This window comes from Phyllobates terribilis, unplaced genomic scaffold, assembly GCF_046119375.1.
Source record: "Phyllobates terribilis strain yellow unplaced genomic scaffold, ASM4611937v1 Scaffold_5__5_contigs__length_657084704, whole genome shotgun sequence".
In the NCBI taxonomy this organism is placed as follows: Eukaryota; Metazoa; Chordata; class Amphibia; order Anura; family Dendrobatidae; genus Phyllobates; species Phyllobates terribilis.
Window position 1 is genome coordinate 203,272,870 of NW_027362765.1, and position 18,474 is coordinate 203,291,343.

At 46.1% G+C, this 18,474-nt stretch overlaps 1 long non-coding RNA gene across 1 annotated transcript; it reads left to right on the forward strand.

Annotated features, from left to right (window-relative positions):
- The first annotated feature begins 9,881 nt into the window (after positions 1-9,881).
- Positions 9,882-17,680, forward strand: LOC141271053 (uncharacterized). Its single transcript, XR_012321811.1, has 3 exons — positions 9,882-9,963; positions 10,621-10,723; positions 17,497-17,680. It is a non-coding gene; the product is annotated as an uncharacterized lncRNA (long non-coding RNA).
- Positions 17,681-18,474: the final 794 nt, after the last annotated feature.

Below are 18,474 nucleotides of genomic sequence, written 5' to 3' on the forward strand. Positions count from 1 at the left end.
GGGGCAGATGTTTGAAGCCAGGGAAGGGGGTAATACCCATGGAGCTTCCCAGGCTACTAATATCAGCCCCCAGCTGAATACCTAGCCTTTACTAGCTATTATAATGGGGGACCCCAAAAAAAAGACGTGGGGTCCCCCCTATTTTAATAGCTAGCAAAGGCTAGGCAGACAGCTGGGGGCTGATATTAATAGCTCAGGAAGGGTGCCATGAATATTGGCCCCCTCCCAGGCTAGAAACACCAGCCGTCAGCCGCCCCAGAAATGGCGCATCCATAGGATGCGCCAATTCTGGCACTTAGCCTCGCTCATCCCACTGCCCTGTAGCGGTGGCAGTGGGGTAATAGGGCTGGGGTTGATGTCAGCTTATAATGCCAGCTGACATCAAGCCCAGGTTAGTAATGGAGAGGCGTCTATAAGACACCCCCATTACTAACCCCATAGTCAAAGTTAAAAAAAAACACAAACACCCAGAATAAAGTCCTTTAATTGAAATAAACACACAATTCTTTATTGTTCTAAATTAAACCATACTTACCATCACGTCCATTCCAGCTGAAGCCAACGATCTCCTGTAATAAAAGTTAAATAATAAAGCAACATCATCCTTACCTTTCCATCGTTCCCACGACAGCTTCAGCTCTGCTACATTCACATGACAGGCTGGATCGCTGCAGAAAGCTGCCATCCAGCTTGCCATGCCGCAGACACTGAGAAGCGCAGGCATGCTTGCGCTCCTCAGTGTCTGGCTGTGACGGCATAAAGATGAGCCGAGGTCATGTCCAATGAACTCAGCTCACCTCATGCACGTCACTGACAGCGTGGGAAAATTCTCCTGCACTCAGCGCTTCAGCGTGAGAATTTTCCCACGCTGTCAGTGATGTGCATGAGGTGAGTTCTTGTCCAATGAACTCCGCTCACCTCATGCACGTCACTGACAGCGTGGGAGAATTCTCCTGCTGAAGCGCTGAGTGCAGGAGAATTCTCCCACGCTGTCAGTGACGTGCATGAGCTGAGCTGAGTTCATTGGACAAGAACTCACCTCATGCATGTCACTGACAGCGTGGGAAAATTCTCACGCTGAAGCGCTGAGTGCAGGAGAATTTTCCCACGCTGTCAGTGACGTGCATGAGGTGAGCTCATGTCCAATGAACTCAGCTCACCTCATGCACGTCACTGACAGCGTGGGAAAATTCTCACGCTGAAGCGCTTCAGCAGGAGAATTCTCCCACGCTGTCAGTGACGTGCATGAGGTGAGCTGAGTTCATTGGACATGAACTCGGCTCATCTTTATGCCGTCACAGCCTGACGAGGAGCGCAAGCATGCCTGCGCTTCTCAGTGTCTGCGGCATGGCAAGCTGGATGGCAGCTTTCTGCAGCGATCCAGCCTGTCATGTGAATGTAGCAGAGCTGAAGCTTTCGTGGGAACCATGGAAAGGTAAGAATGATGTTGCTTTATTATTTTACTTTTATTGCAGGAGATCGTTGGCTTCAGCTGGAATGGGCGTGATGGTAAGTATGGTTTAATTTAGAACAATAAAGAATTGTGTGTCTATTTCAATTAAAGGACTTTATTCTGGGTGTTGTGTTTTTTTTAAATACTTTACTAGAAATTCATGGCGGTCATGTCTAATATTGGCGTGACCCAATGAATTTCGGGCTTAAGGCCAGCTGATAATACCAAGCTGGCCCTAACCCCCTTATTACCCAGTGAGCCACCGCACCAGGGCCCTGGATGAGTTGGGTACAGCGCCAGAAGATGGCGTTTCTATGAACGCGCCATTTTCCGGGGTGGCTGCGGACTGCAATTTGCAGCGGGGGGGGGGCAGAAAGTTTGGGACTCCCTGCGCTGCAGATTCCAGCCCCCAGCTGCCTTGTTGTACCTGGCTGGACACAAAAATAGGGCGAAGCCCCACGTATTTTTTTTCTTTAATTATTTCATGAAATTCATGAACAATTTGAATGAAGATTGTATGTAATCAATTCTTGAGATAGCATACCTAGTAGGACCTGGAGTATCTTTTATGACATTTGAAGACCTTCTATGAGCCTGAGTAGAAAACTGCAAGTTCCAAACTACATCTTTGCTTTTCTAATGGATTTCCTGCATCAGACTAGTTGTCTGGGTTTCCTCATCAGATTCCACTTCAGAATCAGATTTCTTTGCATTGGTTTCCCCATCACTTATGTGGTCCTCCTCTTCGGACACATTTTCAAGCAGGACATCATCATCTTAATCGGAGGCGTTTACAAGCTCCTCCAATTCAGCTTCAGTCAATATCCGTTTTCTCATCATGCAAAAAGGCAACACAGTGTAATGAAAAATAAAATATATACATAAGCAATAATAATAAAATGAGAGAATAAACTATTACCAGTTTCACAACAATACACACAATAAGGGCCGTGTCACACATTGAGACATCCCCTGCAATTGTGATGCTGGAGCGTCGCAAACGAGACCATCCATATAAGCATGCACTCATTCTATCACAGCAGTGAGAATATATCCCCCTCATAAGCAGACATTGAGTCTACACAGCCCTAATGCTCCCCCCACTTGCATACCAAAGAAAGGGTCATAAAAAGTACAAGTCTCATTCAAGATTAAATAAGTGTTGGGCATTATTTCAACAAGCAGGCAGTGAACATTGTCTTACATCATGACACAGTAATCAACCAATGGCTGAGCAAAATAAAAAAAATGCTGCTTTACACTATACAATCAAATCAAAAGAATTTAATAATTTGAGAATAAAAGAATAGTTTATCTGCTACATACCGTATTTTTCGGACTATAAGACGCACCGGACCATAAGACGCACCTAGGTTTTAGAGGAAAAAAAAAAAATGTAAACAAAAAATGTGTTCATGATGCACTTTTAAGGGGGAGGGGGGGTCTTCTGCTGACACTGGTATAGGGGTAATATCCCCCAATTCAGACAATATCCCCTATCCTGGTATATATGCCCCCCCCTTCCTTTTATACGTGGTCCCCATCCCCATCCTGGTATGCCTGGCACCCCTCATCCCTGTCCTGGTATGCATGGCACAGCAATCCCCATCCTGGTATGCATGGCCCCCTCATCCCCGTCCTGGTATGCATGGCACCCCTCATCCTCACCCTGGTATGTATGGCCCCCTCATATTTATCTTGTTATGTATGGCCCCCTCATCTTTATCCTGTTATGTATGGCCCCCTCAGCATTACCCTGGTATGTATGGTCCACTCATTCTTACCCTGGTATGTATGGCCCCCTCATCCTTATCCTAGTATGCATGGTCCCCCTAATCCTCATCAGGCTGCACATAAAAAAAAAAATAAACACTCCTACTCACCTTTCTTCTCTCTCCAGCGCTGCATCCTGTCTGCCCGCACTGATCTCTCCATGTGAGTCGCGCATGGAGAGATCAGCTGTCGGAAGTCACTGCTCCCCAAGCCGGGACTGTGTGCGCGGGGAGCAGTGACTTCATGCTCCTTCATAGCCGGCACACAGTGTAGCCGCAGCGCGGCTCCTGCTGAGGTTATTAGCAAAGTTATTTTAACCCCTTTCTGACGCGAGACGCATCTATACGTCCCTGCGCCCTGAGCCTTAATCATCAGGTACGTATAGATACGTCTCGGCGATCGCGCCTGCACCGAGTCTGTGCGTGCGCGATTGCCGACGAGTGTCTGCTGATTCTGACAGCTGACACCCGGCACTTGGTGACAGGAGCTGTCCTGCATTGCTCCCGGCACATTAACCCACGAAATGCTGCGATTGAAGTCTATTGCAGCATTTCGGGAGAAGGCAGGGGAAAGACAGCCCCTCTTACTTTGGATCGGAGACCCCCGCGACATTGTCACAGGGTCCCGATCATTGCCATGGTGACCCGATGTCATCATGAAGACATCCGGGTCACCAGCATGTTATTTAGATCATACGCAGTGCATGATCTATCTAACTTGTCTCAGTGCAGCTCTGACAGCCAGCATAGCATAGGGATGCTCCTTTATCCCTATGCTATACAAGCGATCAGCCTGAAAAAATATATATACACAGTTATATGAAAAAAAGTGCTTTAGTAATTCAGTAAAAAGTAGGTAGGAGTATTTTAAAAAAGAAAATGATAAGGGTGCCCATACTTATGCACCTGTCAAATTTTGTTTGAATGCAGATTGCACATTTTCTGTTAGTACAATAAACCTCATTTCAAGGCAGAAACATTACTGTGTCCAACAGTTATTACATATATCAAACTGAAATAGCTGTTGCAAAAACACCACTTTTTATAAAACATTAAGCTTAAGATTAATAGGGGTGCCCAAACTTTTTCATATAACTGTATATATATACACACACCGTAAATAAAAAAGAATATATATATTGTACCCATAAATAAATATTATGAAAAAAAATAAACGAACAATGAAAGTACACATATTTGGTATCGCCGCGTCTGGAACGATCTGACCTATAAAACTGTCCTGCTAGTTAACCCCTTTAGTGAACACGGTAAAAATAAAAAACGAAGCAAAAAATGGTGCTTTATCATCATACCTCCGAACAAAAAGTGGAACAAAACGCGATCAAAAAGGCAAATGTAAATAAAAATGGTACCGCTGAAAAAACAAGCTGCCATACAGCTCCAAAAATAAAAAAGTTATAGCTCTCAGAATAAAGAGATGTAAAAAAAATTATTTATCCTATAAAAGTTTTTATTGTGTAAAAAACAATATTACTGTACTATCGCTGTAAACGTACTGACCCAAAGAATAAAGCTGCCTCATCAATTTTACCACACGCGGAATGTCATAAAAAACAAAACAAAAAACAATTCCTGAATTGTTGGTTTTGGTTTATTCTGCCTCCCAAAAATCGAAATAGAAAATGATCAAAAAATGTCAAGCCCTTACATGACTGTCGGCCGAAATATGGAAAAATTATAGCTCTCAAAATATGGTGATGCAAAAACTAGTTTTTGCAAAAAAAAAAGTGTTTTTTTAGTGTGTGACAGCTGTGAATCAGAAAAACCCCATATAAATCTGGTATCGCTGTAATCGCACCGACCCGAAAAATAAAGTCGTCTAGTCACTTATACTGGACAAGGAATGGCGTAAAAAATAAATAAAACCAATTCTTCAGCCTGAGCAGTGAAAATAGCAGAAAGTCAGCATTCACCAACAGATGCTGAAACAAAGTCCTTTATTCCAAACTGGACATATCAGAAACAGTGGATGGCTAGGAGGTGCGGGGGTGAAGCGAGGACGATGGCCGTTTCGCGCACCAAGTTGCGCTTCTACGGGTCCAGTAACTTAGTATTTCTGCTATTTTCTCTGCTCAGGCATACAAATTTTGTCTATGACTAGCACCTCCTAAACACAGATTGCCGACAAGGCTAGTTATTCTGGAAAAAGGTAACATATTTAGAAGGCTGAAGATTGGATCAGATGCCGCTTCACTCCCTATTGAAAACCAATTCTTCACCTGCTGCTGATTTGTTCATTCTGCCTCCAAAAGATCGCAGTAAGGCTCGGTGCACATTTATCTTGCGCTGAGTGCTTACACCGGGGTTTCCGTGTAAATCTCTGAAATACGTGATTCAGATAGAACCCCAGGCAGATTCCCTGTAACGAGGCAGATGGAGTCACCATGGACGCCGTATGGCCTGTGATGCCACGGTGTCCGTCTTTTTATTAGGCGTGCATAAAAGTGCAGTTGGACAGTTTTGTGAACCTCTGAAAAAAAAGGACACCGCTCAACAGAAGCCAGATGGAGTCCAGAGTAACTCTGCTGCCTCATTATCGTGAATGGTTCCCTCGGGGGTTCATCTGAATTACGTCACTCTGAGATTTAAATGGAAACCCCGATATCAGTGCTCAACGTAGAGCCCAGGATAAATGGGAACATTTTACATAACATTTTGAATAAATATAAAAGCTTAATAAATAAAAGCTTAGACTCTATCCACAAAAAAGCAAGTCCCCACACAGGTCCTTCACCTCTTAATGGAAATATAAGGGGATTGCTATACTAGTAGCACAAAGGCTCTGGAAAAGCGAAATGGCCCTTGCCCCCAAAAGAAATTCAGCAAATTCTGTGCTCCCAATACAAATGCCCACCTCCCTTTTCAGCCCCACGGAGTGGCTAAACCGCACTCCACGTCCACATGTTTGATAATTCTGTAGAGATGAGAGCCTGCCTAATTTACGGGTGCATGTCTCCAAAAGCATGAGCTGGTCACTACAATGGCAGTTTGCCATTTCACTCAGCAACATCCACTACTGCTTGTTTCTGGAAAACACCCATGTAGTGAAAATCCTCACCACTGCTGTAGATAAATTTCCAAAGGGGTATAACTTCCAAAATGGGGTCACTTGAGGGGGGATTCTGTTCTTCTAGCACTTAGGTTCTCTGTATATGGAGTCTGCATACTGTTTTAGGAAAATCTGCGCTCCATCTCTCTCGAGTCTTGCAGTGTGGCTAAGCAGTACTGTACAGCCACATATGGGGTATTTCTACATTCAGCAAAAATTGTGACTAATTTTGGTGCCATTTTTACCCATTTCTCAGTGCGAAAATGTAAAATCTGGAGCTAAAACAAAACTTTGGTGGTAACAATGTAATTATTCTTTCTTCACCGCTCAATGGTGTAAAATTCTGTGAGGCAAATGTGGTGTCAACATGCTCACTGCACCCCTTGATGAATTCATTGAGGTGTAGTTTGTAAAATGGGGTCTCTTATGTGAAGGGGGGGGGTTCTGCTGTTCTGGCACCTTAGGGGCTTTGCCAATGTGACATGGCACCATCAAACCAGCCCAACAAAATATGAACTCCAATATGGCGCTCCTTCATTTCTGGGCTTTGCACCGTGCCTCAAAAGTAGTTTTCAACCACATATGGGGTATCTGCATACTCTGGAGAAATTGCACAACAAATTTTGGGGTCTATTTTCTTCTGCTGTCCTTGTGAAATGAAAATATTGGGGGCTAAAACAACATTTTTGTGGAAAAAATATAATAATAATAATCTTTATTTTTTTTTTCATCTTTACTGATCCACGTTCTAAAATTCTGTGAAGCACCTGTGGGTTCAAGGTGCTCACCACACACAGGTCTAGTTTCCAAAATGGGGTCACTTGTGGGGGGTTTCCACTGTTTAGTCACATCAGGGGCTCACCAAACACAACATGGCGTCCGCTAATTATTCAAGCAAATTTTACATTCGAAAAGTCAAATGGCGCTCCTTCCCTTCCGCACCCTGCCGTGCATCCAAACAGTGGTTCCCCCCATATATGGGTAACGGCGTGCTCAGGAGAAATTGCACAACAAATTTTTGGGTCAATTTTTTCATGCTACCCTTGCAAAAATAAAAAAATTGGGTCTAAAGTAAAATTTTTGTGAAAAAAAGTTAAATGTTAATTTTTCCTTTCACATTCCATTAATTGCTGTGAAGCACCTGAAGGGTCAATAAACTTCTTGAATGTGGTTTTGAGCACCTTGAGGGTTGCAGTTTTTAGAATGGTGTCACTTTATGGGTATTTTCTGTCATATAGACCCTTCAAAGGGACTTCAAATGTGATGTGTTCCTAAAAAAATGGTTTTGTAAATTTTGTTGGAAAAATGAGAAATCCCTGGTCAACTTATCCCATCTAGCCAGAGTCCCTTTAGATGCTGTCTGGCCTTTGTTTGAACCCTGAAAAAGAACAAACAGAGGTAGAAAACACATTTGGATGGCAGAAAACTAAGTATTGAATTACTGTATTTTTCGGACCATAAGACGCACCTAGGTTTTAGAGGAGGAAAATAGAAAAAAAAAATTGAAAGCAAAATATGTGGTCACGATGCACTGTTAAGGGGGAGTGTATCTGCTGCTGACACTGGAATAGGGGTAATGTCCCCCAATTCTGATAATATCACCCATCCTGGTAGATATGCCTCACCATCCTATTATACGTGGCTCCCATCGCCATCCTGATATGCATGGCACCCCTCCATCCTGATATCCATGGCACCCCGCATCCTTATCCTGGTATGCATGGCACCCCTCATCCCTATCCTGGTATGTATGATCCCTCTCATCCTTATCCTAGTATGCATGGTCCCCCTAATCTCCATCAGGCTGCACATAAAAAATAAACACTCCTACTCACCTTTCTTCTCTCTCCTCCAGCGCTGCATCCTGTCTGCCCGCACTGATCTCTACATGTGAGCCACGCATGACGTCACTGCCATGCACGGCTCACAAGGAGATCTGCTGCCGGAAGTCACTGCTCCCCACGTCGGGACTGTGTGCGTGGGGAGCAGTGACTTCATGCTCCTTAATAGCGGCACACAGCGTAGCCGCAGCGCGGCTCCTGCCGGGCGATTGCGTGTGCCCGCTATTAAAGGGCATGAATATTCATCCCCTCCCCACGCCGATGGGCATGGAGAGAGGTTGAATATTCATGCCATTTAATAGCGGGCACACTTGATTGCCCGGCAGCAGCAGGAGCCGCGCTGCTGATACACTATGGGCATGGGGAGCACTGAATATTAATTTTCTTTAGCAGCGCAGACAGTGTAGGCTGCAGCAGGTGGCTACTGCCTCCTGTGCCCCGCTCCTCCGCCGCAACCGCTCCCCCCAGCACAGTATTCATATACCCCCCAGCAACATTCGGACTATAAGACGCACCCCCCATTTTCCTCCAAAATTTTGGACGAAAAAAGTGCGTCTTATAGTCTGAAAAATACGGTAAACACCTAATGACATCTAAAGTATGGAATCTCATTCTTGGGGTCATTTCAAAAAGAGGGTAATATAATCTCTTGAGTCCTATGAACAGTTGAGGACGCCTTAGGGAGAAAAACTGGGTCCGGTCTAATGACCACTCTGTCAGGGAGAATAGAGCCAGTAATTTCCTTATCCTTCTAGCTGAGGTAAGGGCCACCAGTAGGATAGTTTTAAAGGTTAGAATTTTAAGCTGTATTTCAGCTAACGGCTCAAATGGGGATCTAGTTAGGGCATCTAAGACTAAAAAATGGGCCCATGGTGGAACCGGAGGCGGACCCACAGGTCTAGACCTCCCCACCGACAATATGAATCTCACTACCCATGGGTGGTTGGCAATTTTCAGGTTAAAAAGAACGCCCAAGGTTGATCTGTACCATAAGGGTGTTAACAGACAGCCCTAATTCCAGGGCTTTTTGAAGAATTCCAAAGTTCTAGACCATGGCTCTGGGTTATTCACAAAGGAATTTATATTGGAGAAATGTAAAAAAAACTCTTCAAAAGCCTTTCATAAATGTTTGTTGCTACCGTCTTCCTACACCCTATCAGGGTAGAAACTTTATTTTTGGAAAATCCCTTTAATTGAAGGGGCTGCCACTCAAACACCACACCGTGAGATGGAAATTCTTTACCCCGGGACCCTGAGAAAGGAGGTCCAGGATTTCTGGGAGGACCCATGGATCCTCCACTGCAATTAGTCTTAACCAAGTGAACCATGCTCTCTTGGGCCAAAAGGGTGTCATCAAGATTACTTCAGCTTGGTCAGACTGAATCTTCTTTAAAACCAATGGGAGCAGGGAGATTGGTGGGAAGTCATAAGCTAACTCCTGAGACCATTTGTGGAGAAAAGCATTCACCCCACAGGGGGATTACCTGGGATCTATGGAAAAAAAGAAAACAAAAAAAAAAACAAACTTTGGCACCTTCCTGTTGACTTTGGTCGCAAAAAGGTTCATCAGACCCTAAGACCCTTGTAAAATACTGCAAGGGTTCAGTGACCATTCGTCCTGACTTAACTGGTGGCGGCTTAGATAATCTGGTTTGGTATTGTGCTTTCCTTTTAGATAATCTGCTGATAGAGACAGATTTTCTTCTGTCACCATCATGAGTTTTCCTACTTCCGTCATCAGAGACCTGGACCTTTGCCCTCCCGCAGCTTGTTTATATAGAACACTGCTGTCCGAAAGAATTTTCATGTTTCAGCCTTCTAGTCCAGGTAAGGCTTCTACCAGAGCGAACCTGACTGCTGTTAGTTCCTTCAGATTTGAGGACAGTCGTCTCAGAGCTAGTGACTACTGCCCCTGAAAAGTTCTGCCCTCAAAAAGTGACCCCCAACTGAAAGGACTCACATCCATGGTGATAACTGACTGATCCAAGATTTCCCAGGGAACTCCCTGTAAAAAATAATCCCGGCAGAGGTACCAAACTAGGGACTCCCGCACTGTTTTTGAAATCAGACTTCTCTTATCTAGGTGTGTCCTGCATCTTTTTTCAGCATCCAGAACCTTCCACTGTAGTGTTCTGAAATGAGTCCATGCCCATGCAACTGCCGGAATGCACAACAACAGGGACCTTAAGATGGGTATAGCTCACCTCAGTGAGATTATTGGATTCCTGATCAGACTGGAAACACTTCCAGATACATTGCCTACTTTTCCTTCTGGAAGAAAAGATCCACAAATCCAGAATTCCCCGAAAAACTTGTCTCTGTTCCGGAAACACCTTTGATGTTTTTGCATTTACCAGCCATCCTAAGGAAGCTAGGACACTAGATACATGTTTTACCGGCGGACTGCAATCTAACCTTGTTTTTCCAACGATCAAGTCGTCATCTAAATATTTGGGATAAACAATATGTCTCTTTCTGTGATAGGGGCTGACATCTTTGCAATTATCTTTGTGAACACGCATGGACAACCCGAAGCGAAGAGCCTGAAACTGAAAATGATGCCAGCTTCCGTGTTTCTGAAGGATAGGTATGTGGTAATATGCATCCTGTAGATCTAATATGGTCATGTAGCATTTCAGAAAAAGGAGTTGTCCTGCTTTCAAGGGCTGGATTTCTGTGACTAAGAATCTTTCTGGCGGCCAGAAGCTGAATGCTAGCTTCAAACCCAGAACTATGGTATTTAAAATCAATTTGTTTCTTGAGATTTCTAACCACACAGGAAGAAAAACCTTTTCAGTCTTCCACCTACCCGGGGCGTGGCATCGTCTTCCGGATGTTTTTGTGGAGGGGTAAGGAGGGGATCAGAGGGAAACACCAAGGTTACTTACCGGTAGCCATTTTTTCCTGAGCCCATGACAGCACACCTGGAGAGAGGGATCCGCCCCACCAAGGACAGGAAACCGTCTGAAATAAAAGGGCGGCACCTCTCCCTCGCTTCAGTTGTTTACAGAGCATTGAGAGGACCTCCCAAACAGGTTAGGCATATAACCAACACCTACAATATATATATAACACCCAAAACAGTGCACACCAGGGTATGAGAAACAGAAAAAACAGGGGGGGAAAACTACAGGTGCTGTCATGGGCTCAGGAAAAACCGGCTACCGGTAAGTAACCTTGGTGTTTTCCCCTCACCCATGACAGCACACCTGGAGAGAATTATGAGCACCCTAGAGAGGGACCACAGCCTGAAGTACCCTTCTCCCAAAGGTAAGGTCAGATCCAACCGATAGTGTTTAAAGAAGGTGGATGGTGTAGACCAAGTAGCAGCTCTACATATCTGATCGATTGAGATGTCTGCCCTTTCCGCCCAGGAGGTTGCGACGGCTCTGGTGGAATGAGTCCTGACATTGTCCGGGGCCGGAACTCCTGTAGACGTATATGCTAAACAAATGGCCTCCCTAAGCCACCTAGAAATGGTACCCTTGGACACCCCGTGACCTTTACTATTCCCCTGAAAGGCCAGGAACAAGGAATGGTCCTTCCTCCATAACTAGTCATGTTAATGTACTGTAGTAGTGATCTTCTAACATCTAGGTAATGGAATCTAACTTCCCCTGGGTTTTTAGGATTGCTGCAAAACGAGGGAAGTACAATCTCCTGGTTACAGTGAAATCTAGATACCACTTTGGGAAGGTATGCTGGATCTGGACGCAAGGTGACCCTATCATCATAAATTTGTGTGTAGGGAGGATTAACCGAAAGGGCCTGCAGGTCACCCACCCTACGAGCAGACGTTAAGGCCACTAAGAGGATGGTTTTAAGGGTGAGGATCTTTGGAGAGACATCCTGTAGGGGTTCGAACGGGTCACTGGTAAGTGTGTTCAAGACCAAATTCAGGTCCCAGGAAGGAACTCTTAGGGACCGAACCGGTCTGGCTCTGGCACAGGACTTGATAAACCTCGAGACCCACCTGTTCCCAGCCAAGTTACAATTATAGAGCGCCCCCAATGCCGACACCTGAACTTTAAGAGTCCCCGTGGCTAGACCTAGGTCACACCCCTTTTGCAGAAACTCAAGGATTCCCCTGATTGGAGGCTTGTCTGATAATGGGGCATCTATAAATTCTAGGAATTTACTCCAGACTCTGTTATAAATCTTAGTCGTTATTGGTTTCCTACTACCCAGCAAGGTAGAGACTAACCCTGGTGAAAACCCCTTGCTACTTAGTAGTGACCTTTCAAATTCCACACCGCAAGATGGAAACCTCTGGCTTGGGCGTGGAATACTGGTCCCTGAATGAGAAGGTCCGGCCTCTCTGGTAGAACCCAGGGATCTGAAACCGACATTAGTCAAAGCAGGGAGAACCAAGGCCTCTTGGGCCAAAAAGGGGCTATAAGAATTACCCTTGCGCCTTCCTCCCGAATCTTCCTCACCACTACTGGAACCATTACTAACGGGGGAAAGGCATAGGCCTTCCTGAACTTCCAAGGGATCTGGAGGGCATCCACGGCATGGGGACTTTCCTGTTTGCTCTTGTGGCGAACAGGTCTATGTCTGGCTGCCCCCATAACTGGACAATCTGTTGGAAGACCTCCGGGTTTAAGCTCCATTCCCCCTGTCTTAGGGTATGGCGGCTGAGAAAATCTGCCTTTACGTTTTCTACCCCCTTTATGTGAAGGGCACTGAGGGATGGGAGGTGTCGCTCTGCCAGATGAAGGATTCTGTCTGCCACAGCCATCAGAGAGCATGATCTTGTTCCCCCCTGATGATTCACATAGGCTACCGATGTCCGGTTGTCGGACCTGACCTGGACGCGGTGACCCTGAATGTGAGGAAGGAAGCCTATGAGGGATCTCTCTACTGCCAAAAGCTCTTTTATGTTTGAGGATGCCCCCATCTCGTGGTATGTCCAGTGACCATGTATTGAGAGCTCTGCCAGATGACCCCCCCCCATCCAGAACTGCTCGCATCGGTCGTAATCACCCGATCTACTGGTCTGGACCACTGTACGCCTGAGGTCAGATTTCCCCTGTCTGTCCACCATGAAAGGGAATCTACAGCTTCTGGGGAGAGAGAGAACTTGCTTTCTAAATGCCCGTTGAAGGACCTCTGCGCTGACAGGACCTCCCACTGAAGAAGTCTCATATGCCCCTGAGCCCATTTGACTGCTGGGAGACAGGCCGTCATAGAGCCCAGGAGGGACATTGCCTCTCTTAGGGACATCACTGGAGATCGCATGGCTTTCAAGACTAAAACGATCAATTTGCGGACCTTGTCTTCTGGGAGGAAGCAGGCTTGGAGACGAGAGTCTAGGATTAGACCTAGGAAGGTCTGAGTCCTTGAGGGGGTTAGTTTTGACTTTTGGGAATTTACCAACCACCCTAGCTGATGCAACACCGTCGTGACTTCTAGAAGTTGACTGGAGCAGTGGACTTCTGATTTCCCTACTATTAAGAAGTCGTCTAAATAGGGCACGATCACTACGTTCTTGATTCGTAGAAAGGCTGTTACTTCCGCTATTAGCTTTGTAAATATTCTCGGGGCTATGGAGAGGCCGAAGGGTAGGGCAGCAAACTGAAAATGCCTCAGCTCTTCCTGAATGAACAGGGCTACTCTCAGATACTTCTGGTAGTCTGGATGAATTGGGACGTGATAATATGCGTCCTTCAAGTCTATTACTGTCATAAAGCAATTGTGGTGTAAGAGCTTCACTACCGAGCTCACTGACTCCATCTTGAAAGTCTGGTTTTCTATTAACTGGTTCAGACTCCTGAGGTTGATGATGTTCCTTAAGGACCCGTTGTTTTTTTTTTATCATGAACAGAGGGGAATAGAATCCCTTCCCTCTTTGTGGTATCGGCACTTCGAGAAGGACTCGTTTCCTTACTAGCCCTAATATTTCTGCCTCCAGTGTTATCTGTTCTTCCTGGACCTTCCTTTTGGGGGTAACCACAAAGGTCCGACAAGGGATCTGGCTGAACCGTATCTTCAGGCCACCACTTACAATGTTCAAAATCCAGGGGTTTGCTGTAATTGCTTTCCAAGCTGGAAAAAAGAGGGAAAGCCTCCCCCCAACCTCCGGCTTGGCGTCCTTGGGAGGATCGCTTTGTATTTGAGGACGGTCCTCCAAACATATAGCCCGACTCCTTTTTGGACTTGGTCTCCCATCTTCTCCTGTCTCCTGGAAGGCGACCTCGATTAAATTTCCTCCTCCGAAAACCAAACCTTTTTGAGTCCCCTGAAAATCCTGGGAACCCTTTGTTCTTATCGCCCGCCTTTGATAAAAGGTCTTCCACCTTCTGGCCAAACAGGAGTCTACCGTCACACGGGAGGGAACACAATTTATGCTTTGACTGTAGGTCGCCTGGGCAACCTTTGAGCCACAAGGCCCGTCTGGCAGCATTAGATAGACCTGCTGCTCTAGCCGAAAGCCTGACAGAGTCTGCTGAAGAGTCCGCCAGGAAGGCCGATGCCGCCTGCATTAAGGGTAGATCTGAAAGGATTCTATCCCTGGAGACCTTTTTATCTTTAAGTTGGTCCTCCACACCATTAGGGATTTTGCCACACAGGTGCCAGCTACCGCTGGCTTCAGGCCTCCTGCGGCAGCTTCCCAAGTGTGACGCAGAAAGGAGTCAGCCTTTTTATCAAGGGCATCTTTTAGGGCGCCAGAGTCCTCCAAGGGCAGGGAAGATTTTTTTGGACGACCTGGCTACAGTCCCGTCAACTTTGGGGATTTTATCCCAAGGCTCAGAGTCCTTCTCCTCGAAGGGGTACCTTCTTTTAGAGAAGGAGGGTAAGGCCCCTGATCTTTCTGGTTTCCTCCACTCCCGGTCAATGAGGCCCTGAATTTTAATGTGTACTGGAAAGGAGCGTCTCTTTTTCTCTCCAAGGCCCGCAAACATAATGTCTTCCTGGGATTTGGATGCTTTCTCCTCCCCCAGACCCATGGTTGATCTGACTGCTCTAACCAGCCTGTCCGTACTCTCAATGGGGAAGCAGGGTCTACCGTTATCCGAGGAGGAAGAGGATGATGAATCACTCAGCCACAGATCCTCGGACTGGGAGGAATCAGAGTTGGAGGAGACATCTCTATGGGATCTTTTCTTTCCTCTAAGCAACCCCTTCAGGGACCCCTGAACCTCTGCGTAGACTATAGACTTTAAATTAGATGCGAAATCCAGGGAATTTTCCGCTATAGTTTTAGCAACGCAGTTCGGGCAAAGCGGTTTTTGCCAATCTCTGGGGAGGGAAGTTTGGCATAGGGCACACATTCTGTGCTTTTGCTTGGCGCTACTCTTCTTAGGCTCCTATAAAAAGGAAGCACATAAGAGACTTCCCATTACTAAAAAGGTGACATTCACGAAGATCACTCACCCCCGGAAGTCACCAACGGGTACCGGATTCGGAGGCTGTAGCGGAACCGATGATTCCTTTCTGGATGGTCCAGAGACGCTTGACACCTTGCTCCTGCGGCTGCCACTACGATTGCTCGAGCGGCTGTCCGTGTGCGAGGCATCCCTCTGCTTCTTCCGTTGCTGGGGGGGGAGGGGGGGTTAGCTGCTGCTCTTGGCTATCCTGGTCAGCCATGCTTCAGAAGCGTACCACGCTTCCAGGATAACACCCCCCCCCCCTCTAAAATAGGGCCATCCAGAACCTCCTCTAGTTCATGGGCCCTCCCCCTTTCCCAGGCCGGAGCTCCAATCCGAAAAAAAACGTCCTGGAACGCTTCAGAGGGCGCCGCCATCTTGGATCGGGTACCGCCCCCTGACACGCCTCTCCCAGCGTGCCCCGCGCTGTGACGTCAGGCGCGTCATACCCGGAAGCGCGGCCGACAGGAGCGGCAGGGGGGAGGACGGCGCCGCAGTCTAAGGGAGGACGGAGCCTGCCTCACCGTGTGCGCCCGCTCGGACGCAGGACCCCAGGGGAGCTGTGGACGGCGCTTCTGGAGACTGGAACCCGGTGCACAGGCCAGTGCCCGCTCTTCCACACCGGAACAGCCCCAGGTAAGTCTTCTTTCTTCCAGACAGGTTCCCATCAAGGACAGGAAACCAACTGAAGCGAGGGAGAGGTGCCGCCCTTTTATTTCAGACGGTTTCCTGTCCTTGGTGGGACAGATCCCTTTCTCCAGGTGTGCTGTCATGGGTGAGGGGAAAAGGGGGTCATAATTGAAGCTTTTCCCCTTAGCTCTTAGGACCTTCCATCTGGGATCTCTGGTCCTTGTGGACACAAACTGTCTACTTCCAGAAGGACGAAATAATTTCCTCTGAAACAAATTAGTGGGGAACCCTACTGCTTTTACCAGGATCTCATCCAGGACTGGTCCGAAAATAAATTCCCCCCGACTTGGAATGCTGCAGTCTACTTTTAGATTGCAGATCCCCTGATCAATTCTTTAACCCAAGATCCTAGCGAGCGTAGTTAGATAAAGAGCACGAGCTGGCTGTAAGCCTTAGGAGGCCCGTGTCATCAAAGGGCAAAGCCGATTTGCGGGATACATGTGAAATGTATCCAACACGATACATTACAATAGATCCAATGTATCTTTTTCCAACACTCACAAATATGGATTCAAAAGGGGTATTTTCTTTTAACCCCTTTCAGAATGAATCCTTTTTTTTTTTTTTAATCAGGCTTCTTCCAATTCTAGATCAAGGAGGACAGTTTTATGTACTGGAAAGCAGAATCTCACCTCCAACCTCCCAAACATCACATCCTTTATTGTTTTGCTTCTCAGTAGGAACATAAGGGGTCCTATTCTTAAGTGATCTAAGTGAATTCCTGACCTCTGTTTTAATTATCGCTTCAGGTTCTTCATAAGGGATGAGGATTCTTCTACCAATGTTTTTCAATGCAATGTTGACATTGAAAATCATATGACTAATAATTTGGCTCTACAAAGTGCACATTCTTTATTTTATTCTGTGCTTTCCTAGGTCTGTCCTACAACAAAACACATTCAAGGGGAGAAAGCATTAGCACAGAACTCAGAAGGGAATTTGACTTACCCACCCCAGTAGGCAGGAACTATCATGCACAGAGGGGCTGCTTCCTCAACAGGATCCCTGGTTGTCTTCTTTCCATTCTGCACATGGTACACGGCAAGCACCTCTAACACCAGGTGTGCATCCATCTGAATCTTTATTTGAAATCTCCCGCCTTTGGGACACTGTCCCCCGGAAGGGACATCAGACACTTCAGGTCACCATCTTCTCCCCTTCACACATGCGCGCCCGTTAATTTTTTAATAAATTTTATTTCTATAGCGCCAACATATTCCGCAGCACTTTACATTTTATAGGGGACTTGTACAGACAATAAAAGACATTACAGAATAACAATAATCACATAAATCAACAGATACCATTACCCTCGAAACCATCACTGCACCCGTCGAGAAAGGAAGGGGAGACTTCGCTGCATCCTCCTGAGCTAGGCCTCACTGGACACAGGCTTGGCAGTCGGCGGCATGCAAGCCACATCATTTCAGCTGGGCGTACTGCCAAGAACCGCTGCGTCTGCTTCAGCCTCTGAAACCCACCCCCAGCCGAACGGGGAGTAAAGTAGGTAAGTCCCGAATATCCCTGGCATCACCAGGGACTGTAGGTTTCCCTCCAAGGACAGGAAACTACTGAAGCAGGGAGGAAAGGCCCCACCTTATATATATGTAGGTTTCCTGTCCTTGAGGGCGGATCCTCCCTCTCTTTGTTAATGTCATGGGGATGGGAAAAATATAATTTTTTTCAATTCAAGATTTTATTGATTTTATCGATGACAGAAAAAAGAAAATATATATTTTTTTGTCTCCCATGTCATAGGTGTTCCTAGCCTGTTTAAAAGAACCGGTCAGCTGATTCTTGCAGTAATTTCGGCATAAAATAAAACACACACACATGGACTTCTTTAAATAATAATAGCCTTTAAAATTTATTTGACTAAATGTGTTACATTCAATATCAGATGTGTATTCCTTTCAGAGACAGGCGACTGGCATGAACAAAAACCATGTTTCGTGGCTCAACAGGAAAAAGGTTACAGGAAATCTGCTAAACAGAGTCATACCTTTCTATTTACAGCTCTGTGCCGTCACCCTATATACAGAATAAAATACAGTAACTGGGAAGAAATCCACAGTGTCCATGACTAACAACAACTTGGATAAAACTGTGCACGCACTTTGCATCGGCAGATGCAAGCCAAGTGACTACATGTGTTCCCAAATAAAGTTATATTTTATTAAAAAAAAAAGTGAATACAAATATGAGCTTCAGAGTGCAAACGGGGCGCTGTCTAATCTGCTACATGGAAGCCAGATTAACCATTAGGTCAGTGGAGTTC